The sequence below is a fragment of the Dasypus novemcinctus genome, chromosome 10, assembly GCF_030445035.2.
Source record: "Dasypus novemcinctus isolate mDasNov1 chromosome 10, mDasNov1.1.hap2, whole genome shotgun sequence".
Classification (NCBI taxonomy): domain Eukaryota; kingdom Metazoa; phylum Chordata; class Mammalia; order Cingulata; family Dasypodidae; genus Dasypus; species Dasypus novemcinctus.
The window spans coordinates 37,079,273-37,093,509 of NC_080682.1; the positions used below are offsets into that span (position 1 = coordinate 37,079,273).

Here is a 14,237-nt window from a genome sequence, read left to right on the forward strand (position 1 = left end):
TACTCCACTGTCTGATGAGAATAAGGAATTAGACCCTCTTTAACAGTAATTAATGAAGATACTGGTTTTAAACCCATATTCTGACTTCTATTTTTGTGATTTCCAAATCAGAGACTAAAGTTCTATAATTCTAGATACTAAATAGTAAAAGTAAGTAAGGTTCTTAATAGTTGCTGAATTAATTGATACAGGTTACAATGGATAAAACACTAAATCTTTTTTTTTTTTTTTTCCTTATAAGCTTTATCAGGGTTTCTCCTGTTTGGACATGGAAGTGGGAAATCACACCTTCCTGACTGAATTCATCTTGTTGGGCTTCTAAGCAGATCCCAGGTTGCAGCTGATTCTTTTTGGTATATTTCTGATGCTCTATTTGTTAACCATTTCAGGAACATGACCCTGGTTCTCTTAATCCGAAATGATGCCCGGTTGCACACACCCATGTACTTTTTCATTGGCAGTCTATCTTTTCTGGATTTCTGGTACACATCTGTGTATATCCCCAAAATCCTGGCCATTTGCATCTCAGAAGATAAACGTATGTCTTTAGCTGGATGTGGGGCCCAGTTCTTCTTTTCCTGTTTGGTAGCCTACACAGAGTCCTATCTCCTAGCAGTCATGGCCTATGACCGCCATGTGGCAATTTGTAGCCCATTACTCTATTCAGGTACCATGTCCAATTCTCTCTGTACTGGACTTGTTGCTGGTGCCTACATAGGAGGGGTCTTCAATGCCATTGGCCACACTGCCAACACTTTCCGCCTGAGTTTCTGTGGTAAAAATATCATTGACCACTTCTTCTGTGATGTCCCACCATTGGTTAAAATGTCCTGTACAGACACCCAGGACTATGAAAAAGTCCTTCTGGGTATGGTGGGCTTCACAGTCCTCTCCAGCATACTTGCCATCTTGATTTCTTATTTCAACATCCTCCTGACTATCCTGAGGATTCGCTCTGCCTCTGGAAGGCAAAAGGCCTTTTCCACCTGTGCTTCCCACCTGATCTCAGTCATACTCTTCTACGGGTCAATACTCTTCATGTATTCAAGAGCTAGCTCCACCTATTCTCTTGAGACAGACAAAGTGGCTGCCCTGTTCTACACTGTGTTGAACCCATTGCTCAACCCTCTTATCTATAGTGTGAGGAACAAAGATGTCAAGGAGGCTTTCAGGAAAGCAACACAGACTATAAGAACAAAAAGATGAAATGTCATCACTTTTTTTTTTCAGAATATTTATTGATCTTTCCAAATTATTGTCTTAGATATATGTTTTTAAATATTGCAACACTTAAATTAAATGCACCAAGTTATATGGAAAACCATGAAATATTGTATAAACCACTCTTTGTTAGTATTTTGTTGTGACGTAAAATAATTTAAACCTATAATATTGGATTGTTTAATTTTGGCATTTTGCCTCTTTGTGTAATTCAATTTCTTCAAAATTTGTCCTCTTGCTTGTCTTTGGGAGTCCTTGGAAAGAGATAAAAGTAATTTGATGTTATTTTGTGTGTGCATTGATTTTTACTCTGAAGCTTACCAAACAATTTGTATTGCTTTTGGAGAAGATATTGGATAGTTTTACTGCTGGAAATTTGATCAAGATTTTGAAATGTTTATTTTATTATAAGTAACATGTCTGTCTTAGTTTCCTGGTTTCTATGCTAAATAGCCATAAATGTTATCCTTAAAAGCAGAAAATATTTTTTCTCACAGTTTTGAGCTTAGAAGCCTTGCTCCCTCCAGGGTCAGTGGCATTCTGGAGGCTGGCAAACCTTGCAGTTCTTTGATTTTCATGTCTTATAACAATATCTTCTCTTTCCTTTTCCTGATTCTGTTGATTTCCAGCTTCTAGTCCTCCACGTGGCTTTCTCTTCATAAAGGCTCCAGTATAAGCATTTAGTTCCATTCTCCTTCCATAGAGCTGTACCTTACCTAAACATAATATCTTTACTAAGTCCCATCTATAATGGGCTCATACCAACAGGAATGGATGAAGATTAAGAACATATTTTTTTCTGAGGCTTATAACCCAATCTACCACAGTGTCCCCACCAAATTGCTTCATAAAGATGAGATTGACATAGAAAGCATCTGTCTAATCCCTGTACCTTCTATTATAGGCAAAGTATTTAAGAGTTGCATATACAATAAGAATATAATTATAAAAGCATACAATAATGGCTATTTTAGAATTGTATACCAATGTAAAGACTGATCTTTCTCACAAATAATGTACTCTCCACAGTGCTCTACTTCATTGAGCAACACCATACATAGCTTCTCTAAGTGTAAATGAGAACAAGTGGGACAAAGGTAAACATATAAACAGACAAATAAAGCTTACTTATTCTAGACCCAATTTTGATTTCCCATGATAAGAAGAATTAATGAAGAAAGATACAGTTCAGTAACTGGCAAATACTGAATTTTAGTAAATGTTTTATTCAATTCTTTCTGTAATGCTGCTGGTTAAGAAAGCTCAGAAATAGGAATTTAGTTACAGAGCAAACTAGCTGTTTCTTTAATGAGCACATTCACAAAATAAATCAAAAATTAAATTTTGGTACAAATGAACATAAAAATTTCACCATTTGTATTAATGTTATTTCCTATCTTTCCTTCTACCTGCATATATTTTCTAACACCTCATAGTTGTCTCTTTTTACACAAAAAAATTCTTAACATTCCTGTTTTTCTATCACTACAGAATTCCTGAGAGTGCACAAAGGATTTGGCATATATTTATGAAATCTCAACAACCCATTAAAATTGTCTTTACAATCATTTATTACCCATCTCATGAGGATAAAAAAAACCTGGTCATTCTTAAATGAGAGAATCAAATAAAATTTAATTATTTGGGATTCCAGATGTATTAAATACACTTCCATTTTTTAAAAATTAACTCAAAATACCGTAGAATGAGAATAATTATTGTCTGAAGGTTCAAATGAAAGTCCTTAAAATTGCTCACTTTATAAATCTTTTGCCAACATAATGAACAAAATGAAAAACTGCATCCCTAAGGAAGTGCAGAAGTTAGTGTTTTCTTTGAACATTTGCTTGAATGAATTCTATACAGAATCAACAATAGAAACCTGATATATATTTATGGAATCATCATTAATTTAGTGAACTGTTTTCCTGCTAAGGGAGTTGATGGTATTTAAGTACATGGGACAACTGCCATGGAGAATATGCTCACTGGTCTTGACCTATGTACAAGTTGTAGCTCTGTGTGATGTGAAAGGAATAAAAACTTATTTAAATCCTCAAAAACTGTACAAGTGCACATGCTCAAGGTAGTGTCAAGCAGTTGCAGTTGTCGAGTTTATTGAGTTTTGCCTCAGAAATGAGAGATTGGAACATTTTATTCAATCTTCAAAATCTTCTACAGAGTTTAGAAGATGTCCTACACACTTAATGTTCACACACATGAACACATTTCTATCCACACATCTTACTAATCAGGTGGATAGGTAACATGTTCTGTGCATGTCACTCAGCTTCTTTCCCCAGACACACCAGTTAATGCTCAGTGGACCCATATACAAAGTTACCATATCAGTTGTCATGGGCTTAACCACATGGACTCCCATCACCAAGGTAGATTTGGCCACCTCCACTTCATGGTTTCCAAAATTCTGGCAACAGAGGCCACCACTGTGCCTCTCATATTCCATTATTTTCCTGAGAACTGGTAGATTCACTTCACTACTAGTTTGATTATATTAGACTAATTTCTACTAATCCCGTTGGCAGTGAGGGGTAATGATTTTCCTTTCAGAAACAGGTAAAATTTTTGCATGTGTTTGCTTTATGCATCCATTTTCTTGCTAGATTTTTTCCTTGCAGTATTTCTGGATGTGGACTCCACAATGTCTTATTCACAAGCATGCATAATAATCAGGGTCCTCCAGTGAAACAGAATCGACAGGTGATATATGTAAATGAGATTTTATAGAATTGTCTCATACAACTGTGGGGATGTAAAAGTCCAAATTTTGTAGGACAGGCTGTAAGTCAGGGACTCCAATGAAGGTCCTCAATGAGTTCTCCAAAAAACTCTTGTTGTCTGAAGTAGATATGGAAATTCTCTCTGAATGCTGAAATTACTTCTCCTTTTAAGGTTTTCAGCTAATTGGATGAGACATCACTCATTGCTGACAGCAATATCCTCAGTTGATTGTAGATGTAATTAGCCATAGATGCAATTAAAGTTCATGAAATGCCCTTATATTACAATTAGCCCAGTGCTTTCTTGACCCAACAACTGAGTACCATTACCTGGCCAAGGTTACACGTTAGTTTAACCATCACAGCATGCTATCCCTTCGGTCATTAGCTGGGATTGAGGGATGCATTAGATGGCAATGCAAAAGCAACAAGGTCTTCTGTCCCTAGAAGTTATTGGTTTACTATTAGCCCACCATATAGCCCAGAACTAATATGTTTATTTCATGAAGGGGTAAAATAGTTAGAGGAAGCCTCAGGAAAGGTTGTTGAGGTTTTCTCCAAGAAGTGCTATATGTTTTAAAATGCCAGTCAATATATGAGGACCTTATGTTGAGTGATGCAAGCCAGGCATTGAAGGACAAATACTATATGATGCCATTTTTATTTATCAATAACATACATGCCCAAGAGCTAAGGGTATGTATGATGCAGACATGTCCCCTGTAGTGGCCAGGTAAATGAATCTTGCAGATCTCCAAGTACAAAGAATTGACCAAATGCCCCAGATTCCAAACTCTGAAAGCCATTTTGCCATATGCATGAAATGTATGCTTACCAAAGAATACTGCCAACTAGCGAGTGAGGATGACAGAGATACAAAGGCAGACTTGTTCCTCTTAGACCCTGAACTTCTCTCATAGAAGAATTTAACTCATGACCTTCTGACTAACTTTTCAGAGCTCTCCTTATTCTTCATAATGGTTTAAGAGGTTTCACTATGGTTTAAAAGAGTCTTTCCTTCCCTCTCTCCTTTATTTGGGGGTCAGACTTGCATCTTGATCTGCCGTCACAACTCAAATCTTCTGTCTCCCTCCCTACTTTGCCCTGCACAGACACAGGTGTTTCCCATAATAATATTCTTGCACTTGTTGCTACATCTTCAGTCTGCCTCTCAGAGGACCCTGGGCTTCAAAGTTTCTAATATTACATCAAATAATGTACTGAAATTTTATTTCCTCTCACTGTAACCTCAGGTTCAGTGGAATAGGAAGGCTACATACCAAAGGGAAGAGTGCTTCACAAAAAGATCACCATCAGTGTTCTGATCAGTTTGTATCCTAGTCTCCCTTGGCCATCATGGACAGTCCTTGAATTAACAAGGATCATTCTATTGGGCAATGTGATTGAGAGAGAAATTAGTATATGATACAAACTGGGTTCAGAAAAGCTATGTTTGCAATTATAAGTATTTAGTAGTGCACCTTTTTATACTCTCTTAGTATACTCTTTTTTAGGAAACCTATGGCCGCTCAGTAAAAACAAAATATTCAGTCACTCACATCTCACAATAAGTAATGTTCGGGTATTTTACCAGGTAAATAATCCCATTCAACTGAGAGTCTGGTAAAGAATGAATACATCAGAACCACAAAGAAGCACTTACACAATAATTTGTATTTGCAATTGTGTAATAGTATTGTAGATCTTTATATATATATATATATTTTTAAGATTTATTTATTTATTTATTTATTTATTTATTTATTTCTCTTCCCCCACACACACACCCCGGTTGTCTGTTCCCTGTATCTATTTGCTGCATCTTCTTTGTCCACTTTTGTTGTCGTCAGCAGCATGGGAATCTGTGTTTCTTTTCATTGAGTCATCTTGCTGTGTCAGCTCTCCATGCGTGCGGCACCATTCCTGGGCAGGCTGCACTTTCTTTCACGCTGGGTGGCTCTCCTTACGGGGTGCACTCCTTGCACGTGGGGCTCCCCTACACGGGGACACCCCTGCATGGCAGGGCACTCCTCGCGTGCATCAGCACTGCACATGGGCCAGCTGCACACAGGTCAAGGATGCCCCGGGGTTTGAACCATGGGCCTCCCATGTGGTAGACAGTCACCCTAACCACTGGGCCAAGTCCACCGTCTATAGATCTTTCTAACTTCACTTCCTTTTTTCTTTTGTTTAGACAGAGTGGACTGTGAATGAAAAAAGCATTAGGTTATGGTTTGGGGATTACAAGAAACCTGTAATTCAGAAATGCTCCTGGCTGGCTTATGGTCTATCCTGTAAATGACTATCAAAATGTTTACATTTTCTTTATAGATCATTTAATTTCAAGAGATTTTCACATGAACTTCCATATTTTTATTTAATGTTTAATTTATTAAATTCATATCTAAAATACATACCCCATAAACCATTTTCCCTCAAGATTTTAATTGCTTCATTTATAGTTAGATAAATTACTTTTCTTCATAAATTGTTTTTGTAGTTTCAAATTAATATGGCCCATTATGTTGAATGTTTTAAACCATATTAATGGACTATGTCAACACAATTTGACATATTGATGACTATGTCATCAAAAATGTATTGCTAAACTTATGCAGATCCCAAAATATCTAGGTCATATTTTATTTAAATAACAAATGAATATTTATTTTATATATACCTTAAATTTTTATTCATCTTTCTTTATCTTCTTATTAGGGTTTGGTTTTATTTTTTAGCCATGATTCCTGAGTCAGGATAACCTTTCCAGACACAAAACAATAGATTATATACTATTATATACTAATTTTAGGCCTGCTAAAATTATAGTCTCTGGGTATACATGATTTTTGTTTGGACAAAGGAACTTGGCTCCTTCTCCTAGTATTAAACAGGAGCACATGACAATCAATCTGAGCTTCCTTTTTGTAGTTAAATTTCAGGGTTACAATAATAACACATCTTAAGTAAAATTTTATCACAGTTTACTCTTTGTAATCACCATTTCTCTCCCCTATAGATGTATTTTTAACTTTTATTTACATTAACTTAATGAGTTTCTGTCACTCTAACATACTGATTTACTCTGTTAACACTTAAAAAGTGTGTGTTATTATGGGGACTTTAATATTAGTAGTGGGATTTATTGAGAGCTCGTGTTTTAGAAAATGCCCAAGTAAGGACATGCAGCTTTACTTTTTAGAACATTTGTCTAAATTAAGAAATTTAGAATTCCAGTGGTTCTATTGGGCTTATTTTAGGTTACTATGTGTGAAAGCTGACACTGATTGTATCTCTTGACCCACTTTCCATGTTAATGTGTATGGCCATCAGTTCTGGTTGGTCCTTCCTGGTTCTGTGTGGTACTCCTACATTTTCCTAAATTTTCTGGGGCTACACAGCTAAGTAACAGCTCCTTGCATTTTTTTTCTTTACTGCTTACACAAATAGAAAACATGGGCATATTTTTATTTTATAAGCATAACTTACATTAACATTACCTTATTTTAAAAAATCAACCAAAATTGAATGGAACCTATCATATCTGCCCTCTTTTTAACACAGTACCTATTTGTATTCTCTACATAAACATTTCTCTCTTTATTTGCTTCTTTTTAAAATTTATTTTTAATATTAAAGAAGCTTTAGATTACATAAATGTTACATCAAAAATGCATGGGATTACCATATACTCCACCTCCTCCCCCTCTCGCACTCTCCCATATTATCATCTTTCATTAAGTGGTACATTTGTTACAATTGATGAACACATATTGTACTAAACTAAATATGAACACATATTGTACTAAACATTACAGTTTACACTCTGCCCTGCACAATTTTATAGGTTTTGACAAAATATATAATAGCCTGTAACTGTCATTGCAATATCATGCAAGACAATTCTGGTGTCCCAAAATTGTCCCCATGTTGTAACTATTCTTTCCCCTCCTTACCCTCAGAAACTCTGGTGGCCACTGCCTTTATATCAATGATATAAGTTTTTCCATTGCTAGAATAATCATAAGTTACTTTAGTTCACAGTTGCTTTTCTTTGCTTATATTTGTTCATTCCTTAATCTTGAGAATTTGGGTTTGGTGATGCCCATCTTGACTCTTGAGAGATGCTTAGATCCTATGGGACAAATTGATGGAACTGTGTTGTTTGCAGTTGCAACACTCTCCATTTCCTAGGATGGACATTGTCCATCATTATCCTTTTGTCAGTTGTTCTGGAAAACATTTCTCTTTTTATTAACAGAAACATTTCTCATTTTAACAACATGTATGCGTAGATTTTCATTTCTCAGGTTGTTTCTCTTTATCTTTGTTATTCTGTTTTATTATAATAAATTGTGTTTTGGTGCTCAGAATGTCCACATTTTGGAAGAAATCCTTGTAAGTTACTCCTATAAAATAAATCATAGACCTATAGAGTAATTTACAGGAAAACAGATCAATGGGCTCTTAATAATTTGGATGAACATATATTAAAGATAAAGACATTGGTAAGACCATGGTTTTTAGCTTATTTTGTAACACTGTGATTTCTGTTTTCTGTTGGAACTCTGCTATTGCTCTTTGGGAAATAGTACATATAAAATGTTTTAAAAATTCTGTGATAGGAATTGAAAGAGATGACTGTCATGTAGTTTTAGGCATAGGAAAATATTAAAAATTATTTGAACTTATTTGCTCCTATTATGAAGAAATTACTATATAGATATTTACTATATATATCAGTCTGCCAAAATCTACTTATGTTACAGGTTTTAGTTCATCTGTTTTTAATCTATCAGCAAGGTATTCTTTCCAAGTTTTATTTTATATTAGACTTTTATCTCTGAGATTGCCTTAATTTTCTTATGTCTACTGAAATGTCATGTGTCACAGTGGAAAATTCTGTAACATTTTAAGAATCCTTGATCACAATGGACCATAATGGCAAATATGTTTGCGATTAAAAACACCTGAACAAAAATTGTGCTTACATCTTCTTAGAGATAGGGAACCTGGATTTATTTCAAGAGGTTTTACAAAACCTCTTTCACATCCTTATTCCTCAAGCTAGCTCATAGGGTTCAACATTGGGAAAACTACAGTGTAAAATGTAGAAGTTATTTCGTCCTTGTCCAGATAATAGCTAGGTTGAGGACAAACATATGTGTAGAGATTAGAGCTATAATATAAGTTGACAGAGATCAAATGTGAGGAGCAAGTGGAGGAGGTTTTCAAGTGGCCCTGGGTGGAGCAGATCCTTGAGATGATGATGATGATGAAGTAAGAGGTCAGTCTGAACACAATGGGGGCAATGACATTGGAGTCCAGGAGGAAAAACGGTGCTGCTTGGTAGCCATCCTTCCTGCCTCAAGTGAGCTTCACCAGGGAAGGCAAATCACAGAAGAAGTCATCAATGATATTGTCACCACAAAATTTCAATGTAAAAGTTCTTTTTGTGATTATGGAAGTGTTAATAAAGCCACTGAGATATGAAACTGCTACCAAAAATACACATAGCTTTATAGACACAAAGCAATGGCTTTGACATGGCTACATAGAGGTCATAAGCCATGGCAGCCAACAGGAAACACTCACTATAGGCCAGTCCAGCAGAGAAGAACTGAGCTACACAGCAAGCAAAGGACATGCTCTTGTCTTCGGAAATGCAAGTCACTAGAATATTTGGGATGTAATTGGAGGAATACCAAAGATTCAGAAAAGACAGGTTTCCCGTGAAAAAATACGTGGATGTGTGGAACTGGGAGTCCTTACAGATCAACACCATGAGAGTGGTATTTCCCACCAGCATCCCAGCGTATACTCCAAGGAACACCACAAACAGTACCAGCTGCACCCCAGTGTCTGTGGTGAAGCCCAACAGGATGAACTGTGTCACTGTGTGATTGGACCCCTCTGTGGCTATAAGGAATTCATCTAAGAGGAGAGAAAATGAATGTTCATCTTGAATCACTCTGAGGAATAAATTGACAAAATGATAAATAAGTAATATCACACCACTGGTAATTCTAGAAATTTAGAATGAACTGTTCACTACAAGTGCACATTTTTTAAAAATTTGCAACAATCACTCAGATTTGAAAATTAATATTCAAATTCTAAAATATCTGTGATGATTAATTGACTTCTTTCCCCAGAAGTGAATTTTCTACTAAATGGGAATCTTATATTTTGTATTTTCTTGTATGTGTTTATATTCTCTTCCTAATATCTGTTTGATTGTTACTAAATATGTGACTTCTAACAGTGTAACTTATTTTCCCCTGAAATACTGGACTTTAGAACTTATAAAAAAAGTATTTTTTAAAGAATGTGTAATAGTACACACACATCTTGCAGTGTGTACTATTTATTATACTGGAACACCATATAGACATTGTAAAAGCATATTTTATTAAAATGTCTATAAATATAGGAAAATCTCAGGATATTATAAGGAAAAATAGAGGTTAGGATACAAAATTTTTAAATGTATATATATAGAGAGATATGATATACAACGATGTACTTTTAAAGCACAAATGATAAAGTATATTTTATGCATATTCAACAATAGACACATAACATAACAATATCGTAAAGAACCATTTTTAAATGTAAGTGAATTGGAAGTGTAGTTCTAGAATATTACAGATTATTTTTCTTTTTGATATTTTTGTTTTTTTAGTAAGGATTTTTATCTAATAAACAGTAAGCAAAATATACATATTAGAAAATGGCGATGCAACTAGGTGTTCCATTTAAAAAAGAAATCTGCCCACCCCTTCAGGATTGCTTGTAAATTCAACTAAAATATTCAAATAATCTGTGTACATAGTAATATACCTAGAAACCACACAATTACAATTTACTTAAGGGGCAATTCCAATCACTCTAACTGCCCACCAACATCATTCATTTTGTAGCTAAATAAATGTAAAACCCCATGAATATTATTATTATCCTTTGCAGGATTACCTCCTAGGACCTAGTAAAACACGCTGCTCATACTAGCCTCCTCATTACTATCAAGTAGATTTTTCCTGAGCAAAATATCAAACAATGGATAATTGTTCCAATTAGCCATTTGTTCCTACGATCTCCTAAAGATGACCTTATCAAGGTCCTGTGATCTCCACCTAAGTAAATCCAGTGATCAGATTTCAGTCCTCATCTGATTTGATCTATGTGCAGCATTTGACAGTTTAACACTTTCTTCTGCAGAAAACACCCTCTTCATTTGGTTTCCAGGTCATCAGACTTGCTTGGTTTTCCTTCTACTTCTCTTAATGCTTGTTCTCAACATTATTGCCTCAATCTTTGAATTTTGAAGTACTCCCAAATTAATCCTTGGACTACTCTTTTCTGCCTACATTGGTCCCAACAGGTCCAATGGCTGTAAATGTTCTCTAATTTTGAGTAAGTCTTAATTTTCTATCTCCTGACTAATTCTCTTCTCTGAACTTCAGACTCATGTGTACATGTACCTATTTAATATTTCTTCCTAGATGTCTAATGGGCATGTCATGCAAAACTGAATTCCAGACACACCTTCCCAGACTTGCTTCTCTCCACAACTTCCCTTTGCAGTAAATGGCATTATTCCAGTTTAGAGGAGATAATTTAATAACATTTGCTATCTATCCTTTCTATCTTTCACACCATGACTCTAATCAGCAAAATCTTCTTGGCTTTACCTTTAAAATATATCAGAACCTGACCAATTTTTACCAGCTCCTATGTTTCCACCCTTGACTAAGCCACACTCATCTACCTCTTGTATGATTACAGAAGCTTTCAAATGGTTTCCCTTCTCTGTACTCACCCAGTTGACTCAGTTTTCAACAGGCAGCAGAGCAGTCCTGCAAAAATGTCAGTTATATCAAGTTACTCTGCTGCTCAGAATCCTCCAGTGACTTCTCATCTTGGTGAGTAAAACCAAAGTCAACACAACAATATCCAAGCCCTGGCTTTCATCTCTCTGCTCTTGACTTCCACGAACCTGCTGGGTACAGTTTAGCTATTCTCCCTTTCATTCTTTTCCTAACACACAATGGACATGTTCATGGCATTGGTGGTTGCTCCTCCGTATTTCTGGAATGCTCATCCAAGGTATCCTCCTAACTAATTCCCTCACAAAATCAGGTTTCAATTGTGTATAATTTTCCCTCTTTTAGGATGTTCCCTATCTGCCATAAGTACTGCTCGTTATATAATATTACATATGTCCATATCTATATTTACCTCTTTTCTTTCACTTTCACTAGAATGTGCTCTTCCCATGTGATTTTGAAGGGAAACATTTATCAGATCATAGATTTATTCATGCATAGATTTATTATGAGCTTACTTAGGATTTCCATTTTAAATGAATCACTTAACATAAAATAAGAACTATCTTATGGATGAACAATTCCATCTTTTAAAACATGGAATCTATGAAAATTAAAAGGGAGAGAGTTGCAAACACCCAGACTCATTCTTACTTTTATTCCTTTCTAAGTCTAATACACTCTGATTTTCAAAATGATCCCAGAATTTCACCATTTTTAAAAATCATGGTAAAGGATATCACAGTTTACTCTGAGTCAAGCTCTGACTAAGTATGTCAGATGCATTACTTAATTTATTCCTTACATTATTAATATAAAGTACATTTACAGATTAATAGCAATGATTTTACAGATGACCAAACTGAGGCTAAACAAGTAACTAAGTGTTAAACAATTAGTAAGTGGTAGTGTTTTCTTCAGAGGCCTGATAACCATTTAAACCACCTCTTTTTTATTTGCTATTAGGTTAGTAGTTGCTAGTGGGTTCCATGGTTCCTTCTCTTTCTTGATGTAACTCCTAATTCAAAACAGGTATGATAATGTTGATAATTCAAATGTTATCCATGGGAGGGTATCTCATATATGCAGGGTCAGAGAAATATTTTTAAGCAATGTCCAAATTGCCTGCTGGAAGAATCTTGCAACATTTGTAGTAAATTCTGATTATGAGCAAGAAACACTCCATTTCTTCCATACTCATGATCAGAACACTTATCTGTAACTTTCACTGTCACAACCAATAAAGGTACACACTGGGGATCCAGGAAAATTATACCTGCTCCTTCTCCCCAGTGTACTTAATTCTTTTAGCACCTCAGGGATTCACAGCATTGAAAGACTCTATAAAGGCAATTAACAATGTGTGGACTCATTTGGGAAACTGATGCTCAAAGTAAAAGAAAGGAATTTTTTTAAAAAAGATAATGATTACTGTATACTGAGAACCCACTCTTTATAAAATAAATTCCTTGAAACTTTGTCAAATAACTGTGAAGTGTGTCCTGTAGTTCCCATATAGACAAGAAAATTTATCCAATTCACAGTTAATTATATTGCCCAAGGTAAACTTAGAACTTATGTGGGGTTAGGATTTGAATCCAAGATTAACAAATGGTGAAACTCAGGTTTGTCTTCAAAGACAAAGACTTCAGAGAAGTATGCTCTTTGAATATCTATCCAGTTTTGAGTATATTGCTTTAGATCTGGTTGTCACTTACCCTTAGTGTCTGTAAGGGTAGATTTTGCAAAATATGCAACTCTCATTCCTTATCATACATTACCCAGTTTTGAAGTGAAAAGATTTCTTACAGACTAATAAAAGCTTGTCAAGTTTCTATATATGTTAGACAAGGATGAAAATGCATAGGTTGTCAAAGTCAACTTTCAAAACCAGTTCTCCTAGTGCTCTTTGCCTGTCCTCAAAGCAGCTTATCTATCCAGTATTAACTATGTCTAGAAACTCTGCCAGGTGCTAATGACAAGGGTTAGAGCTAAGGCCTGAAACCTGCCCTCAAGAAGGGAGTATTTTATAGAATGAAAGCACATCTTTGTAAACAAGTGTGTGCAATAGGTTATGTTTGAATTATCTTACCTGATTGTGGGAGCAGGCAAGAAAAGAGACTGTGCTGGGGGCAGAGAGGAACACTTGTGTGTTTTATGAGAGGAAACATGCATCTGTCCTTCAAGATTGAGTGGGCACTGGTCATCTGATAGGAGGGCTTTACTGACAATGGAGACCATGATTATCAAGACTGAAGAAAGAAATGGAATGGAATAGAGGGTAGAGGAACTGAAAAAAGTTTGGCAGATTTGGCAGGAATATGGAGTCTATTTGTGGAAAAAATGGAGATGAAACTAGATGAGATCACAGAACTTTTGGGTGACTTTCAGAATTATTACTCGACACCCTTAATGGAAATAGGAATCTCTAGCCAACTAGTTCTCT

At 35.5% G+C, this 14,237-nt stretch overlaps 2 pseudogenes; one reads left to right on the forward strand and one right to left on the reverse strand.

The window, feature by feature from the left end:
* The first annotated feature begins 268 nt into the window (after positions 1–268).
* Positions 269–1,206, forward strand: LOC101436514 (olfactory receptor 9G4-like; annotated as a pseudogene).
* Positions 1,207–8,995: 7,789 nt separating this feature from the next.
* On the reverse strand, positions 8,996–14,032 carry LOC101436095 (olfactory receptor 9G1-like; annotated as a pseudogene).
* Positions 14,033–14,237: the final 205 nt, after the last annotated feature.